This window comes from Aquarana catesbeiana, linkage group LG03 (assembly GCF_042186555.1).
Source record: "Aquarana catesbeiana isolate 2022-GZ linkage group LG03, ASM4218655v1, whole genome shotgun sequence".
Classification (NCBI taxonomy): Eukaryota; Metazoa; Chordata; class Amphibia; order Anura; family Ranidae; genus Aquarana; species Aquarana catesbeiana.
The window spans coordinates 645,014,323-645,032,002 of NC_133326.1; the positions used below are offsets into that span (position 1 = coordinate 645,014,323).

Sequence of the window (17,680 nt, forward strand, 5' to 3'; positions counted from 1 at the left end):
TGCAAAAAGACACCGCCCGAAAGGCTTCCTTAACCCTGGACCAACACGCTTCCAGTATTCTTAATCAGTGACTGGGTTACAAATAAAGACAGTTCACCTTGAGCCTCATGTTGCCAGGTCCAGCAGAAGAAACCCAGGCAAAAAAACGAGGTAGAGTCCACTCTGGATTACAGGCAAGTGAAGAACGAGCGGCGCGTGCCAATCACTGATTGTTCTACCCAGGCTGCGTGATGACACAAAAGCTCTCTATGGTGTCAATGGGCCCGTGACTCACTTTCTCAACTCTAACGCATCTCAGTCTGCATGTAAGAAGCCGTCACTTATCTGCTGTTGAAAACACATTGCTCAGTCTCCTCAGAGACTCTCAAAAATTGCCAGTGCTGACTGTATTTCAAGTCATCGTGGCGGGGTATTGGGAAAAGTTTTCAATTAGCAATAATCACTCTATCGAAAAGCCAGTGGCGTGCAAAACACACCTCAAAAACTTCCACCCGGTGCCAAAAAAAAGTGCCCACACATAGAGAGTGAAACACAAAAACGTGCAACGGGTGTACAGAGTCCTCCACTAGGGAAGGACCTTACCCTGATCCCCCGGGGCGTTAGGCTCCGGACAGGGACTGAGGTACTCAGACAAAGGGTCCATCTGGCCGAAACCAGGCGGACCCCCACAACTGGAAGGACTGCCGAAGCAGACCAACCCAAGTACAGTGGGGCTCTCCCGAAGAGAGACCCCTCAAAGGAGAGGGCGAACCAAGCCAAAAGGCCTATGTCCACCCCCTCCCAAGACTTTCAGAGTAGGCCCGAGGACCCACACCCTACTCGCCACACAGTGACAAACGTGGATACAAAACAACCAAAAAAAGGACAAAAAGGTGACAAACAGGGGTAAAAGAAAGAGTGGGGAAGATAGTGAGATGGGAGAGTGAAAGTGGCCATTGTGCTATACAATGGCCGGCCCTCCGGCCAGGCATAAAAATTTCCCCTGGTCCTGGCCAAAAGGCCCGGCCCAAGAGGCAGGTGCGAAAAACGTGTGTTGTGGTGAAGTGACCATGGTGCCATAAAATCAAGTGCTTTCACACCGTGACTATACGGCACCCCTGAACTGCCACTTCAGGGGCACATTCATCACTGGCTTTTCGAAAAAGCCCTGACCCACAGCCCAGACCACAGCAGCCCCCACCCCAGGCAGAAAGGTATGGAGTTCTGGAAGCTTGGAGAGAGCCCTTGCCATCAGGCTTCACCGTCGTTCCGTCCCTCCTACCTAATTACATTTGGGAAATACTGACCGCTCCCCCGGTGGGAGCAAGGGGAGCCAGCGTTCTCTCCCAAATAACTGTCCAGAGCTAGAGCTGCCCCAATCCAGGCCAGAAGGCCAGGATCCCGACCCTCCGCCAAGACCGAATGGTTCTCCGTCCCCATCAGAAGGCTTCCCTTTCGGCTACAAACCGCTCCGGGTTACCTTCACTCCAGCAGGTTTTGCATAGCAACCGCAATCCCATCTCTATCTCGCCATAGATCAGGGACAGAAGCAAGCGCCACCTCCTGGAAACTGATAAGAACAGATACTAGATTTGATCTTAGCCAAAGGGCCGAGAAGCAATTAGCAATAATCACGCCTCAGTTGAACCTCATTGGCTATGATACTGCCACTGCGCAAAGCTAACCGAATCAGTGCCTGCCAACATCTGCCCTTCCTTGGAGGAGAAATTGACATTGAGGAGAGACACATAAGTGTCATCCAGTGGGCCGCTGAGCATTCTGGGACTTGGCATGTTAATGAGACAGGGACGATGCCTAAGTGGGCATTGTTTACCCACTGAATAGTGTTAGCATTTGAAAGAACTAAGGAGAATCTAAAGGGACAGGGCCCTAGATGTCAGATGCGTTTCTCCCACAGCAGTCCTGAAAGGCCACTGGGAGCGTATGTGTTTGAACAGCTATGCTGCTGAGAAAAGACCAAGGTGGAAGGATTTGGGGCCTTTGTTGAAAGTTCGCTAGATAACATGCCTGAACTGGAGCCCAGGTAAGCTGCCATAGACAAGGGTTGTTGGGAAACAGTTGGTCAAGCAATCACCTTCAGCCACCTTTATTTCTGGCAGATTCCAGGAGCCTAGAAAGGGGGAAGTTAGGGCATTTCATCTCTCTGAGCCAGTGAGCATTCCCGGCAGATGTGCATAAAGACTGCCCTATTGGCAGCTCAAAGGCCTCATAGGTAAGTGAAAGGCACCGCCCGAACAGGGACTTGAACCCTGGACCCTCAGATTAAAAGTCTGATGCTCTACCGACTGAGCTATCCGGGCTCTCAAAGCTCCTCCTCCATAGCGGTCCAAGCTGCTTGAATCTTGACATGTATGGTGGAAAAAGACCATTCAGCCAAGGGGACCGGGTGCCTGAAAGCACAAGTATTTGGCTTGCCCAGGCTGGCCAATCGTCCTCTCCCGTTTAATTTTCTAGGACAGGTTGAAGATAAAAGGGAGAATCTAACCTGCAACCATGCAGATAGGGTCCAGTCCGGTACAGGTGGAGAACGCCTAAAGTTTCTGCCTTAGTTTTACCTACAGTTCAATGCTCTTTGACCGGAAACAAGGGCCTTGCAAAAAGACACCGCCCGAAAGGCTTCCTTAACCCTGGACCAACACGCTTCCAGTATTCTTAATCAGTGACTGGGTTACAAATAAAGACAGTTCACCTTGAGCCTCATGTTGCCAGGTCCAGCAGAAGAAACCCAGGCAAAAAAACGAGGTAGAGTCCACTCTGGATTACAGGCAAGTGAAGAACGAGCGGCGCGTGCCAATCACTGATTGTTCTACCCAGGCTGCGTGATGACACAAAAGCTCTCTATGGTGTCAATGGGCCCGTGACTCACTTTCTCAACTCTAACGCATCTCAGTCTGCATGTAAGAAGCCGTCACTTATCTGCTGTTGAAAACACATTGCTCAGTCTCCTCAGAGACTCTCAAAAATTGCCAGTGCTGACTGTATTTCAAGTCATCGTGGCGGGGTATTGGGAAAAGTTTTCAATTAGCAATAATCACTCTATCGAAAAGCCAGTGGCGTGCAAAACACACCTCAAAAACTTCCACCCGGTGCCAAAAAAAAGTGCCCACACATAGAGAGTGAAACACAAAAACGTGCAACGGGTGTACAGAGTCCTCCACTAGGGAAGGACCTTACCCTGATCCCCCGGGGCGTTAGGCTCCGGACAGGGACTGAGGTACTCAGACAAAGGGTCCATCTGGCCGAAACCAGGCGGACCCCCACAACTGGAAGGACTGCCGAAGCAGACCAACCCAAGTACAGTGGGGCTCTCCCGAAGAGAGACCCCTCAAAGGAGAGGGCGAACCAAGCCAAAAGGCCTATGTCCACCCCCTCCCAAGACTTTCAGAGTAGGCCCGAGGACCCACACCCTACTCGCCACACAGTGACAAACGTGGATACAAAACAACCAAAAAAAGGACAAAAAGGTGACAAACAGGGGTAAAAGAAAGAGTGGGGAAGATAGTGAGATGGGAGAGTGAAAGTGGCCATTGTGCTATACAATGGCCGGCCCTCCGGCCAGGCATAAAAATTTCCCCTGGTCCTGGCCAAAAGGCCCGGCCCAAGAGGCAGGTGCGAAAAACGTGTGTTGTGGTGAAGTGACCATGGTGCCATAAAATCAAGTGCTTTCACACCGTGACTATACGGCACCCCTGAACTGCCACTTCAGGGGCACATTCATCACTGGCTTTTCGAAAAAGCCCTGACCCACAGCCCAGACCACAGCAGCCCCCACCCCAGGCAGAAAGGTATGGAGTTCTGGAAGCTTGGAGAGAGCCCTTGCCATCAGGCTTCACCGTCGTTCCATCCCTCCTACCTAATTACATTTGGGAAATACTGGCCGCTCCCCCGGTGGGAGCAAGGGGAGCCAGCGTTCTCTCCCAAATAACTGTCCAGAGCTAGAGCTGCCCCAATCCAGGCCAGAAGGCCAGGATCCCGACCCTCCGCCAAGACCGAATGGTTCTCCGTCCCCATCAGAAGGCTTCCCTTTCGGCTACAAACCGCTCCGGGTTACCTTCACTCCAGCAGGTTTTGCATAGCAACCGCAATCCCATCTCTATCTCGCCATAGATCAGGGACAGAAGCAAGCGCCACCTCCTGGAAACTGATAAGAACAGATACTAGATTTGATCTTAGCCAAAGGGCCGAGAAGCAATTAGCAATAATCACTCTCTATCGAAAAGCCAGTGGCGTGCAAAACACACCTCAAAAACTTCCACCCGGTGCCAAAAAAAGTGCCCACACATAGAGAGTGAAACACAAAAAAGTGCAACGGGTGTACAGAGTCCTCCACTAGGGAAGGACCTTACCCTGATCCCCCGGGGCGTTAGGCTCCAGACAGGGACTGAGGTACTCAGACAAAGGGTCCATCTGGCCGAAACCAGGCAGACCCCCACAACTGGAAGGACTGCCGAAGCAGACCAACCCAAGTACAGTGGGGCTCTCCCGAAGAGAGACCCCTCAAAGGAGAGGGCGAACCAAGCCAAAAGGCCTATGTCCACCCCCTCCCAAGACTTTCAGAGTAGGCCCGAGGACCCACACCCTACTCGCCACACAGTGACAAAACGTGTATACAAAGACAACCAAAAAAAAAAAAGACAAAAAGGTGACAAACAGGGGTAAAAAAAAGAGTGGGGAAGATAGTGAGATGGGAGAGTGAAAGTGGCCATTGTGCTATACAATGGCCGGCCCTCCGGCCAGGCATAAAAATTTCCCCTGGTCCTGGCCAAAAGGCCCGGCCCAAGAGGCAGGTGCGAAAAACGTGTGTTGTGGTGAAGTGACCATGGTGCCATAAAATCAAGTGCTTTCACACCGTGACTATACGGCACCCCTGAACTGCCACTTCAGGGGCACATTCACCACTGGCTTTTCGAAAAAGCCCTGACCACCCAGCCCAGACCACAGCAGACCCCACCACAGACAGGAAGGATATGGAGATCAGGAAGCCGGAAAGAGCCCTTTACCATCAGGCTCTGCCGTCGCTCCCATCACTCCTCCTAATTACATTCGGGAAGTACTTGCCACTCCCTCCCCCCCTTGCAAGGCAGGAGTAAGCGTTCTCTCCCAAATAACTGTCTGGAGCTAGATCCGCCCCAATCCAGGCCAGAAGGCCAGGGTCCCGACCCTCTGGTTCAGACCCCGTGGTTCTCCATCCCCATCAGAAGGCTTCCCTTTCGGCTACAAACCGCTCCAGGTCACCTTCACTCCAGCAGGTTTTGCATAGCAACCGCAATCCCATCTCTATTTCGCCATAGATCAGGGACGGAAGCAAGCGCCACCTCCTGGAAACTGATAAGAATAGATACTACACTTGATCTTCGCCAAAAGGCCGAGAAGCAATTAGCAATAATCACGCCTCAGTTGAACCTCATTGGCTATGATACTGCCACTGCGCAAAGCTAACCAAATCAGTGCCTGCCAACATCTGCCCTTCCTTGGAGGAGAAATTGACATTGAGGAGAGACACATAAGTGTCATCCAGTGGGCCGCTGAGCATTCTGGGACTTGGCATGTTAATGAGACAGGGACGATGCCTAAGTGGGCATTGTTTACCCACTGAATAGTGTTAGCATTTGAAAGAACTAAGGAGAATCTAAAGGGACAGGGCCCTAGATGTCAGATGCGTTTCTCCCACAGCAGTCCTGAAAGGCCACTGGGAGCGTATGTGTTTGAACAGCTATGCTGCTGAGAAAAGACCAAGGTGGAAGGATTTGGGGCCTTTGTTGAAAGTTCGCTAGATAACATGCCTGAACTGGAGCCCAGGTAAGCTGCCATAGACAAGGGTTGTTGGGAAACAGTTGGTCAAGCAATCACCTTCAGCCACCTTTATTTCTGGCAGATTCCAGGAGCCTAGAAAGGGGGAAGTTAGGGCATTTCATCTCTCTGAGCCAGTGAGCATTCCCGGCAGATGTGCATAAAGACTGCCCTATTGGCAGCTCAAAGGCCTCATAGGTAAGTGAAAGGCACCGCCCGAACAGGGACTTGAACCCTGGACCCTCAGATTAAAAGTCTGATGCTCTACCGACTGAGCTATCCGGGCTCTCAAAGCTCCTCCTCCATAGCGGTCCAAGCTGCTTGAATCTTGACATGTATGGTGGAAAAAGACCATTCAGCCAAGGGGACCGGGTGCCTGAAAGCACAAGTATTTGGCTTGCCCAGGCTGGCCAATCGTCCTCTCCCGTTTAATTTTCTAGGACAGGTTGAAGATAAAAGGGAGAATCTAACCTGCAACCATGCAGATAGGGTCCAGTCCGGTACAGGTGGAGAACGCCTAAAGTTTCTGCCTTAGTTTTACCTACAGTTCAATGCTCTTTGACCGGAAACAAGGGCCTTGCAAAAAGACACCGCCCGAAAGGCTTCCTTAACCCTGGACCAACACGCTTCCAGTATTCTTAATCAGTGACTGGGTTACAAATAAAGACAGTTCACCTTGAGCCTCATGTTGCCAGGTCCAGCAGAAGAAACCCAGGCAAAAAAACGAGGTAGAGTCCACTCTGGATTACAGGCAAGTGAAGAACGAGCGGCGCGTGCCAATCACTGATTGTTCTACCCAGGCTGCGTGATGACACAAAAGCTCTCTATGGTGTCAATGGGCCCGTGACTCACTTTCTCAACTCTAACGCATCTCAGTCTGCATGTAAGAAGCCGTCACTTATCTGCTGTTGAAAACACATTGCTCAGTCTCCTCAGAGACTCTCAAAAATTGCCAGTGCTGACTGTATTTCAAGTCATCGTGGCGGGGTATTGGGAAAAGTTTTCAATTAGCAATAATCACTCCTCAGTTGAACCTCATTGGCTATGATACTGCCACTGCGCAAAGCTAACCAAATCAGTGCCTGCCAACATCTGCCCTTCCTTGGAGGAGAAATTGACATTGAGGAGAGACACATAAGTGTCATCCAGTGGGCCGCTGAGCATTCTGGGACTTGGCATGTTAATGAGACAGGGACGATGCCTAAGTGGGCATTGTTTACCCACTGAATAGTGTTAGCATTTGAAAGAACTAAGGAGAATCTAAAGGGACAGGGCCCTAGATGTCAGATGCGTTTCTCCCACAGCAGTCCTGAAAGGCCACTGGGAGCGTATGTGTTTGAACAGCTATGCTGCTGAGAAAAGACCAAGGTGGAAGGATTTGGGGCCTTTGTTGAAAGTTCGCTAGATAACATGCCTGAACTGGAGCCCAGGTAAGCTGCCATAGACAAGGGTTGTTGGGAAACAGTTGGTCAAGCAATCACCTTCAGCCACCTTTATTTCTGGCAGATTCCAGGAGCCTAGAAAGGGGGAAGTTAGGGCATTTCATCTCTCTGAGCCAGTGAGCATTCCCGGCAGATGTGCATAAAGACTGCCCTATTGGCAGCTCAAAGGCCTCAAAGGTAAGTGAAAGGCACTGCCCAAACAGGGACTTGAACCCTGGACCCTCAGATTAAAAGTCTGATGCTCTACCGACTGAGCTATCCGGGCTCTCAAAGCTCCTCCTCCATAGCGGTCCAAGCTGCTTGAATCTTGACATGTATGGTGGAAAAAGACCATTCAGCCAAGGGGACCGGGTGCCTGAAAGCACAAGTATTTGGCTTGCCCAGGCTGGCCAATCGTCCTCTCCCGTTTAATTTTCTAGGACAGGTTGAAGATAAAAGGGAGAATCTAACCTGCAACCATGCAGATAGGGTCCAGTCCGGTACAGGTGGAGAACGCCTAAAGTTTCTGCCTTAGTTTTACCTACAGTTCAATGCTCTTTGACCGGAAACAAGGGCCTTGCAAAAAGACACCGCCCGAAAGGCTTCCTTAACCCTGGACCAACACGCTTCCAGTATTCTTAATCAGTGACTGGGTTACAAATAAAGACAGTTCACCTTGAGCCTCATGTTGCCAGGTCCAGCAGAAGAAACCCAGGCAAAAAAACGAGGTAGAGTCCACTCTGGATTACAGGCAAGTGAAGAACGAGCGGCGCGTGCCAATCACTGATTGTTCTACCCAGGCTGCGTGATGACACAAAAGCTCTCTATGGTGTCAATGGACCCGTGACTCACTTTCTCAACTCTAACGCATCTCAGTCTGCATGTAAGAAGCCGTCACTTATCTGCTGTTGAAAACACATTGCTCAGTCTCCTCAGAGACTCTCAAAAATTGCCAGTGCTGACTGTATTTCAAGTCATCGTGGCGGGGTATTGGGAAAAGTTTTCAATTAGCAATAATCACGCCTCAGTTGAACCTCATTGGCTATGATACTGCCACTGCGCAAAGCTAACCAAATCAGTGCCTGCCAACATCTGCCCTTCCTTGGAGGAGAAATTGACATTGAGGAGAGACACATAAGTGTCATCCAGTGGGCCGCTGAGCATTCTGGGACTTGGCATGTTAATGAGACAGGGACGATGCCTAAGTGGGCATTGTTTACCCACTGAATAGTGTTAGCATTTGAAAGAACTAAGGAGAATCTAAAGGGACAGGGCCCTAGATGTCAGATGCGTTTCTCCCACAGCAGTCCTGAAAGGCCACTGGGAGCGTATGTGTTTGAACAGCTATGCTGCTGAGAAAAGACCAAGGTGGAAGGATTTGGGGCCTTTGTTGAAAGTTCGCTAGATAACATGCCTGAACTGGAGCCCAGGTAAGCTGCCATAGACAAGGGTTGTTGGGAAACAGTTGGTCAAGCAATCACCTTCAGCCACCTTTATTTCTGGCAGATTCCAGGAAAGGGGGAAGTTAGGACATTTCATCTCTCTGAGCCGGTGAGCATTCCCGGCAGATGTGCATAAAGACTGCCCTATTGGCAGCTCAAAGGCCTCATAGGTAAGTGAAAGGCACCGCCTGAACAGGGACTTGAACCCTGGACCCTCAGATTAAAAGTCTGATGCTCTACCGACTGAGCTATCCGGGCTCTCAAAGCTCCTCCTCCATAGCGGTCCAAGCTGCTTGAATCTTGACATGTATGGTGGAAAAAGACCATTCAGCCAAGGGGACCGGGTGCCTGAAAGCACAAGTATTTGGCTTGCCCAGGCTGGCCAATCGTCCTCTCCCGTTTAATTTTCTAGGACAGGTTGAAGATAAAAGGGAGAATCTAACCTGCAACCATGCAGATAGGGTCCAGTCCGGTACAGGTGGAGAACGCCTAAAGTTTCTGCCTTAGTTTTACCTACAGTTCAATGCTCTTTGACCGGAAACAAGGGCCTTGCAAAAAGACACCGCCCGAAAGGCTTCCTTAACCCTGGACCAACACGCTTCCAGTATTCTTAATCAGTGACTGGGTTACAAATAAAGACAGTTCACCTTGAGCCTCATGTTGCCAGGTCCAGCAGAAGAAACCCAGGCAAAAAAACGAGGTAGAGTCCACTCTGGATTACAGGCAAATGAAGAACGAGCGGCGCGTGCCAATCACTGATTGTTCTACCCAGGCTGCGTGATGACACAAAAGCTCTCTATGGTGTCAATGGGCCCGTGACTCACTTTCTCAACTCTAACGCATCTCAGTCTGCATGTAAGAAGCCGTCACTTATCTGCTGTTGAAAACACATTGCTCAGTCTCCTCAGAGACTCTCAAAAATTGCCAGTGCTGACTGTATTTCAAGTCATCGTGGCGGGGTATTGGGAAAAGTTTTCAATTAGCAATAATCACTCTATCGAAAAGCCAGTGGCGTGCAAAACACACCTCAAAAACTTCCACCCGGTGCCAAAAAAAAGTGCCCACACATAGAGAGTGAAACACAAAAACGTGCAACGGGTGTACAGAGTCCTCCACTAGGGAAGGACCTTACCCTGATCCCCCGGGGCGTTAGGCTCCAGACAGGGACTGAGGTACTCAGACAAAGGGTCCATCCGGCCGAAACCAGGCGGACCCCCACAACTGGAAGGACTGCCGAAGCAGACCAACCCAAGTACAGTGGGGCTCTCCCGAAGAGAGACCCCTCAAAGAAGAGGGCGAACCAAGCCAAAAGGCCTATGTCCACCCCCTCCCAAGACTTTCAGAGTAGGCCCGAGGACCCACACCCTACTCGCCACACAGTGACAAAACGTGTATACAAAGACAACCAAAAAAAAGACAAAAAGGTGACAAACAGGGGTAAAAGAAAGAGTGGGGAAGATAGTGAGATGGGAGAGTGAAAGTGGCCATTGTGCTATACAATGGCCGGCCCTCCGGCCAGGCATAAAAATTTCCCCTGGTCCTGGCCAAAAGGCCCGGCCCAAGAGGCAGGTGCGAAAAACGTGTGTTGTGGTGAAGTGACCATGGTGCCATAAAATCAAGTGCTTTCACACCGTGACTATACGGCACCCCTGAACTGCCACTTCAGGGGCACATTCACCACTGGCTTTTCGAAAAAGCCCTGACCACCCAGCCCAGACCACAGCAGACCCCACCACAGACAGGAAGGATATGGAGATCAGGAAGCCGGAAAGAGCCCTTTACCATCAGGCTCTGCCGTCGCTCCCATCACTCCTCCTAATTACATTCGGGAAGTACTTGCCACTCCCTCCCCCACCTGCAAGGCAGGAGTAAGCGTTCTCTCCCAAATAACTGTCTGGAGCTAGATCCGCCCCAATCCAGGCCTGAAGACCAGGGTCCCGACCCTCTGGTTCAGACCCCGTGGTTCTCCATCCCCATCAGAAGGCTTCCTTTTCGGCTACAAACCGCTCCAGGTCACCTTCACTCCAGCAGGTTTTGCATAGCAACCGCAATCCCATCTCTATTTCGCCATAGATCAGGGACGGAAGCAAGCGCCACCTCCTGGAAACTGATAAGAATAGATACTACACTTGATCTTCGCCAAAAGGCCGAGAAGCAATTAGCAATAATCACTCTATCGAAAAGCCAGTGGCGTGCAAAACACACCTCAAAAACTTCCACCCGGTGCCAAAAAAAAAGTGCCCACACATAGAGAGTGAAACACAAAAACGTGCAACGGGTGTACAGAGTCCTCCACTAGGGAAGGACCTTACCCTGATCCCCCGGGGCGTTAGGCTCCGGACAGGGACTGAGGTACTCAGACAAAGGGTCCATCTGGCCGAAACCAGGCGGACCCCCACAACTGGAAGGACTGCCGAAGCAGACCAACCCAAGTACAGTGGGGCTCTCCCGAAGAGAGACCCCTCAAAGGAGAGGGCGAACCAAGCCAAAAGGCCTATGTCCACCCCCTCCCAAGACTTTCAGAGTAGGCCCGAGGACCCACACCCTACTCGCCACACAGTGACAAACGTGTATACAAAACAACCAAAAAAAGGACAAAAAGGTGACAAACAGGGGTAAAAGAAAGAGTGGGGAAGATAGTGAGATGGGAGAGTGAAAGTGGCCATTGTGCTATACAATGGCCGGCCCTCCGGCCAGGCATAAAAATTTCCCCTGGTCCTGGCCAAAAGGCCCGGCCCAAGAGGCAGGTGCGAAAAACGTGTGTTGTGGTGAAGTGACCATGGTGCCATAAAATCAAGTGCTTTCACACCGTGACTATACGGCACCCCTGAACTGCCACTTCAGGGGCACATTCACCACTGGCTTTTCGAAAAAGCCCTGACCCACAGCCCAGACCACAGCAGCCCCCACCCCAGGCAGAAAGGTATGGAGTTCTGGAAGCTTGGAGAGAGCCCTTGCCATCAGGCTTCACCGTCGTTCCGTCCCTCCTACCTAATTACATTTGGGAAATACTGGCCGCTCCCCCGGTGGGAGCAAGGGGAGCCAGCGTTCTCTCCCAAATAACTGTCCAGAGCTAGAGCTGCCCCAATCCAGGCCAGAAGGCCAGGGTCCCGACCCTCCGCCAAGACCGAATGGTTCTCCGTCCCCATCAGAAGGCTTCCCTTTCGGCTACAAACCGCTCCGGGTTACCTTCACTCCAGCAGGTTTTGCATAGCAACCACAATCCCATCTCTATCTCGCCATAGATCAGGGACAGAAGCAAGCGCCACCTCCTGGAAACTGATAAGAACAGATACTAGATTCGATCTTAGCCAAAGGGCCGAGAAGCAATTAGCAATAATCACGCCTCAGTTGAACCTCATTGGCTATGATACTGCCACTGCGCAAAGCTAACCAAATCAGTGCCTGCCAACATCTGCCCTTCCTTGGAGGAGAAATTGACATTGAGGAGAGACACATAAGTGTCATCCAGTGGGCCGCTGAGCATTCTGGGACTTGGCATGTTAATGAGACAGGGACGATGCCTAAGTGGGCATTGTTTACCCACTGAATAGTGTTAGCATTTGAAAGAACTAAGGAGAATCTAAAGGGACAGGGCCCTAGATGTCAGATGCGTTTCTCCCACAGCAGTCCTGAAAGGCCACTGGGAGCGTATGTGTTTGAACAGCTATGCTGCTGAGAAAAGACCAAGGTGGAAGGATTTGGGGCCTTTGTTGAAAGTTCGCTAGATAACATGCCTGAACTGGAGCCCAGGTAAGCTGCCATAGACAAGGGTTGTTGGGAAACAGTTGGTCAAGCAATCACCTTCAGCCACCTTTATTTCTGGCAGATTCCAGGAGCCTAGAAAGGGGGAAGTTAGGGCATTTCATCTCTCTGAGCCAGTGAGCATTCCCGGCAGATGTGCATAAAGACTGCCCTATTGGCAGCTCAAAGGCCTCATAGGTAAGTGAAAGGCACCGCCCGAACAGGGACTTGAACCCTGGACCCTCAGATTTAAAGTCTGATGCTCTACCGACTGAGCTATCCGGGCTCTCAAAGCTCCTCCTCCATAGCGGTCCAAGCTGCTTGAATCTTGACATGTATGGTGGAAAAAGACCATTCAGCCAAGGGGACCGGGTGCCTGAAAGCACAAGTATTTGGCTTGCCCAGGCTGGCCAATCGTCCTCTCCCGTTTAATTTTCTAGGACAGGTTGAAGATAAAAGGGAGAATCTAACCTGCAACCATGCAGATAGGGTCCAGTCCGGTACAGGTGGAGAACGCCTAAAGTTTCTGCCTTAGTTTTACCTACAGTTCAATGCTCTTTGACCGGAAACAAGGGCCTTGCAAAAAGACACCGCCCGAAAGGCTTCCTTAACCCTGGACCAACACGCTTCCAGTATTCTTAATCAGTGACTGGGTTACAAATAAAGACAGTTCACCTTGAGCCTCATGTTGCCAGGTCCAGCAGAAGAAACCCAGGCAAAAAAACGAGGTAGAGTCCACTCTGGATTACAGGCAAATGAAGAACGAGCGGCGCGTGCCAATCACTGATTGTTCTACCCAGGCTGCGTGATGACACAAAAGCTCTCTATGGTGTCAATGGGCCCGTGACTCACTTTCTCAACTCTAACGCATCTCAGTCTGCATGTAAGAAGCCGTCACTTATCTGCTGTTGAAAACACATTGCTCAGTCTCCTCAGAGACTCTCAAAAATTGCCAGTGCTGACTGTATTTCAAGTCATCGTGGCGGGGTATTGGGAAAAGTTTTCAATTAGCAATAATCACGCCTCAGTTGAACCTCATTGGCTATGATACTGCCACTGCGCAAAGCTAACCAAATCAGTGCCTGCCAACATCTGCCCTTCCTTGGAGGAGAAATTGACATTGAGGAGAGACACATAAGTGTCATCCAGTGGGCCGCTGAGCATTCTGGGACTTGGCATGTTAATGAGACAGGGACGATGCCTAAGTGGGCATTGTTTACCCACTGAATAGTGTTAGCATTTGAAAGAACTAAGGAGAATCTAAAGGGACAGGGCCCTAGATGTCAGATGCGTTTCTCCCACAGCAGTCCTGAAAGGCCACTGGGAGCGTATGTGTTTGAACAGCTATGCTGCTGAGAAAAGACCAAGGTGGAAGGATTTGGGGCCTTTGTTGAAAGTTCGCTAGATAACATGCCTGAACTGGAGCCCAGGTAAGCTGCCATAGACAAGGGTTGTTGGGAAACAGTTGGTCAAGCAATCACCTTCAGCCACCTTTATTTCTGGCAGATTCCAGGAAAGGGGGAAGTTAGGACATTTCATCTCTCTGAGCCGGTGAGCATTCCCGGCAGATGTGCATAAAGACTGCCCTATTGGCAGCTCAAAGGCCTCATAGGTAAGTGAAAGGCACCGCCTGAACAGGGACTTGAACCCTGGACCCTCAGATTAAAAGTCTGATGCTCTACCGACTGAGCTATCCGGGCTCTCAAAGCTCCTCCTCCATAGCGGTCCAAGCTGCTTGAATCTTGACATGTATGGTGGAAAAAGACCATTCAGCCAAGGGGACCGGGTGCCTGAAAGCACAAGTATTTGGCTTGCCCAGGCTGGCCAATCGTCCTCTCCCGTTTAATTTTCTAGGACAGGTTGAAGATAAAAGGGAGAATCTAACCTGCAACCATGCAGATAGGGTCCAGTCCGGTACAGGTGGAGAACGCCTAAAGTTTCTGCCTTAGTTTTACCTACAGTTCAATGCTCTTTGACCGGAAACAAGGGCCTTGCAAAAAGACACCGCCCGAAAGGCTTCCTTAACCCTGGACCAACACGCTTCCAGTATTCTTAATCAGTGACTGGGTTACAAATAAAGACAGTTCACCTTGAGCCTCATGTTGCCAGGTCCAGCAGAAGAAACCCAGGCAAAAAAACGAGGTAGAGTCCACTCTGGATTACAGGCAAATGAAGAACGAGCGGCGCGTGCCAATCACTGATTGTTCTACCCAGGCTGCGTGATGACACAAAAGCTCTCTATGGTGTCAATGGGCCCGTGACTCACTTTCTCAACTCTAACGCATCTCAGTCTGCATGTAAGAAGCCGTCACTTATCTGCTGTTGAAAACACATTGCTCAGTCTCCTCAGAGACTCTCAAAAATTGCCAGTGCTGACTGTATTTCAAGTCATCGTGGCGGGGTATTGGGAAAAGTTTTCAATTAGCAATAATCACTCTATCGAAAAGCCAGTGGCGTGCAAAACACACCTCAAAAACTTCCACCCGGTGCCAAAAAAAAGTGCCCACACATAGAGAGTGAAACACAAAAACGTGCAACGGGTGTACAGAGTCCTCCACTAGGGAAGGACCTTACCCTGATCCCCCGGGGCGTTAGGCTCCAGACAGGGACTGAGGTACTCAGACAAAGGGTCCATCCGGCCGAAACCAGGCGGACCCCCACAACTGGAAGGACTGCCGAAGCAGACCAACCCAAGTACAGTGGGGCTCTCCCGAAGAGAGACCCCTCAAAGAAGAGGGCGAACCAAGCCAAAAGGCCTATGTCCACCCCCTCCCAAGACTTTCAGAGTAGGCCCGAGGACCCACACCCTACTCGCCACACAGTGACAAAACGTGTATACAAAGACAACCAAAAAAAAGACAAAAAGGTGACAAACAGGGGTAAAAGAAAGAGTGGGGAAGATAGTGAGATGGGAGAGTGAAAGTGGCCATTGTGCTATACAATGGCCGGCCCTCCGGCCAGGCATAAAAATTTCCCCTGGTCCTGGCCAAAAGGCCCGGCCCAAGAGGCAGGTGCGAAAAACGTGTGTTGTGGTGAAGTGACCATGGTGCCATAAAATCAAGTGCTTTCACACCGTGACTATACGGCACCCCTGAACTGCCACTTCAGGGGCACATTCACCACTGGCTTTTCGAAAAAGCCCTGACCACCCAGCCCAGACCACAGCAGACCCCACCACAGACAGGAAGGATATGGAGATCAGGAAGCCGGAAAGAGCCCTTTACCATCAGGCTCTGCCGTCGCTCCCATCACTCCTCCTAATTACATTCGGGAAGTACTTGCCACTCCCTCCCCCACCTGCAAGGCAGGAGTAAGCGTTCTCTCCCAAATAACTGTCTGGAGCTAGATCCGCCCCAATCCAGGCCTGAAGACCAGGGTCCCGACCCTCTGGTTCAGACCCCGTGGTTCTCCATCCTCATCAGAAGGCTTCCTTTTCGGCTACAAACCGCTCCAGGTCACCTTCACTCCAGCAGGTTTTGCATAGCAACCGCAATCCCATCTCTATTTCGCCATAGATCAGGGACGGAAGCAAGCGCCACCTCCTGGAAACTGATAAGAATAGATACTACACTTGATCTTCGCCAAAAGGCCGAGAAGCAATTAGCAATAATCACGCCTCAGTTGAACCTCATTGGCTATGATACTGCCACTGCGCAAAGCTAACCAAATCAGTGCCTGCCAACATCTGCCCTTCCTTGGAGGAGAAATTGACATTGAGGAGAGACACATAAGTGTCATCCAGTGGGCCGCTGAGCATTCTGGGACTTGGCATGTTAATGAGACAGGGACGATGCCTAAGTGGGCATTGTTTACCCACTGAATAGTGTTAGCATTTGAAAGAACTAAGGAGAATCTAAAGGGACAGGGCCCTAGATGTCAGATGCGTTTCTCCCACAGCAGTCCTGAAAGGCCACTGGGAGCGTATGTGTTTGAACAGCTATGCTGCTGAGAAAAGACCAAGGTGGAAGGATTTGGGGCCTTTGTTGAAAGTTCGCTAGATAACATGCCTGAACTGGAGCCCAGGTAAGCTGCCATAGACAAGGGTTGTTGGGAAACAGTTGGTCAAGCAATCACCTTCAGCCACCTTTATTTCTGGCAGATTCCAGGAGCCTAGAAAGGGGGAAGTTAGGGCATTTCATCTCTCTGAGCCAGTGAGCATTCCCGGCAGATGTGCATAAAGACTGCCCTATTGCCTCAAAGGCCTCATAGGTAAGTGAAAGGCACCGCCCGAACAGGGACTTGAACCCTGGACCCTCAGATTTAAAGTCTGATGCTCTACCGACTGAGCTATCCGGGCTCTCAAAGCTCCTCCTCCATAGCGGTCCAAGCTGCTTGAATCTTGACATGTATGGTGGAAAAAGACCATTCAGCCAAGGGGACCGGGTGCCTGAAAGCACAAGTATTTGGCTTGCCCAGGCTGGCCAATCGTCCTCTCCCGTTTAATTTTCTAGGACAGGTTGAAGATAAAAGGGAGAATCTAACCTGCAACCATGCAGATAGGGTCCAGTCCGGTACAGGTGGAGAACGCCTAAAGTTTCTGCCTTAGTTTTACCTACAGTTCAATGCTCTTTGACCGGAAACAAGGGCCTTGCAAAAAGACACCGCCCGAAAGGCTTCCTTAACCCTGGACCAACACGCTTCCAGTATTCTTAATCAGTGACTGGGTTACAAATAAAGACAGTTCACCTTGAGCCTCATGTTGCCAGGTCCAGCAGAAGAAACCCAGGCAAAAAAACGAGGTAGAGTCCACTCTGGATTACAGGCAAGTGAAGAACGAGCGGCGCGTGCCAATCACTGATTGTTCTACCCAGGCTGCGTGATGACGCAAAAGCTCTCTATGGTGTCAATGGGCCCGTGACTCACTTTCTCAACTCTAACGCATCTCAGTCTGCATGTAAGAAGCCGTCACTTATCTGCTGTTGAAAACACATTGCTCAGTCTCCTCAGAGACTCTCAAAAATTGCCAGTGCTGACTGTATTTCAAGTCATCGTGGCGGGGTATTGGGAAAAGTTTTCAATTAGCAATAATCACGCCTCAGTTGAACCTCATTGGCTATGATACTGCCACTGCGCAAAGCTAACCAAATCAGTGCCTGCCAACATCTGCCCTTCCTTGGAGGAGAAATTGACATTGAGGAGAGACACATAAGTGTCATCCAGTGGGCCGCTGAGCATTCTGGGACTTGGCATGTTAATGAGACAGGGACGATGCCTAAGTGGGCATTGTTTACCCACTGAATAGTGTTAGCATTTGAAAGAACTAAGGAGAATCTAAAGGGACAG

The 17,680-nt window shown here is 50.6% G+C and overlaps 6 non-coding genes and 10 pseudogenes across 6 annotated transcripts; all 16 read right to left on the reverse strand.

The window, feature by feature from the left end:
• Nucleotides 1-349: 349 nt before the first annotated feature.
• On the reverse strand, nt 350-471 carry LOC141135621 (U4 spliceosomal RNA; annotated as a pseudogene).
• Nucleotides 472-1,596: 1,125 nt separating this feature from the next.
• On the reverse strand, nt 1,597-1,661 carry LOC141135425 (U4 spliceosomal RNA; annotated as a pseudogene).
• Nucleotides 1,662-2,227: 566 nt separating this feature from the next.
• On the reverse strand, nt 2,228-2,300 carry TRNAK-UUU (transfer RNA lysine (anticodon UUU)). The gene has a single exon. It is a non-coding gene; the product is annotated as a tRNA-Lys (tRNA).
• A 641-nt stretch (nt 2,301-2,941) lies between these two features.
• On the reverse strand, nt 2,942-3,063 carry LOC141135622 (U4 spliceosomal RNA; annotated as a pseudogene).
• A 997-nt stretch (nt 3,064-4,060) lies between these two features.
• On the reverse strand, nt 4,061-4,193 carry LOC141135946 (U2 spliceosomal RNA; annotated as a pseudogene).
• Nucleotides 4,194-5,372: 1,179 nt separating this feature from the next.
• Nucleotides 5,373-5,437, reverse strand: LOC141135358 (U4 spliceosomal RNA; annotated as a pseudogene).
• Nucleotides 5,438-6,003: 566 nt separating this feature from the next.
• On the reverse strand, nt 6,004-6,076 carry TRNAK-UUU (transfer RNA lysine (anticodon UUU)). The gene has a single exon. It is a non-coding gene; the product is annotated as a tRNA-Lys (tRNA).
• A 641-nt stretch (nt 6,077-6,717) lies between these two features.
• On the reverse strand, nt 6,718-6,858 carry LOC141135272 (U4 spliceosomal RNA). The gene has a single exon (XR_012243553.1). It is a non-coding gene; the product is annotated as a U4 spliceosomal RNA (small nuclear RNA).
• A 1,280-nt stretch (nt 6,859-8,138) lies between these two features.
• Nucleotides 8,139-8,279, reverse strand: LOC141135131 (U4 spliceosomal RNA). The gene has a single exon (XR_012243423.1). It is a non-coding gene; the product is annotated as a U4 spliceosomal RNA (small nuclear RNA).
• A 1,273-nt stretch (nt 8,280-9,552) lies between these two features.
• LOC141135623 (U4 spliceosomal RNA) lies at nt 9,553-9,674 on the reverse strand (annotated as a pseudogene).
• A 1,005-nt stretch (nt 9,675-10,679) lies between these two features.
• On the reverse strand, nt 10,680-10,812 carry LOC141135912 (U2 spliceosomal RNA; annotated as a pseudogene).
• Nucleotides 10,813-11,979: 1,167 nt separating this feature from the next.
• Nucleotides 11,980-12,044, reverse strand: LOC141135426 (U4 spliceosomal RNA; annotated as a pseudogene).
• A 1,280-nt stretch (nt 12,045-13,324) lies between these two features.
• LOC141135132 (U4 spliceosomal RNA) lies at nt 13,325-13,465 on the reverse strand. Its single transcript, XR_012243424.1, has one exon. It is a non-coding gene; the product is annotated as a U4 spliceosomal RNA (small nuclear RNA).
• A 1,273-nt stretch (nt 13,466-14,738) lies between these two features.
• Nucleotides 14,739-14,860, reverse strand: LOC141135624 (U4 spliceosomal RNA; annotated as a pseudogene).
• Nucleotides 14,861-15,993: 1,133 nt separating this feature from the next.
• LOC141135359 (U4 spliceosomal RNA) lies at nt 15,994-16,058 on the reverse strand (annotated as a pseudogene).
• Nucleotides 16,059-17,335: 1,277 nt separating this feature from the next.
• Nucleotides 17,336-17,476, reverse strand: LOC141135133 (U4 spliceosomal RNA). Its single transcript, XR_012243425.1, has one exon. It is a non-coding gene; the product is annotated as a U4 spliceosomal RNA (small nuclear RNA).
• Between the last annotated feature and the right edge of the window lie 204 nt (nt 17,477-17,680).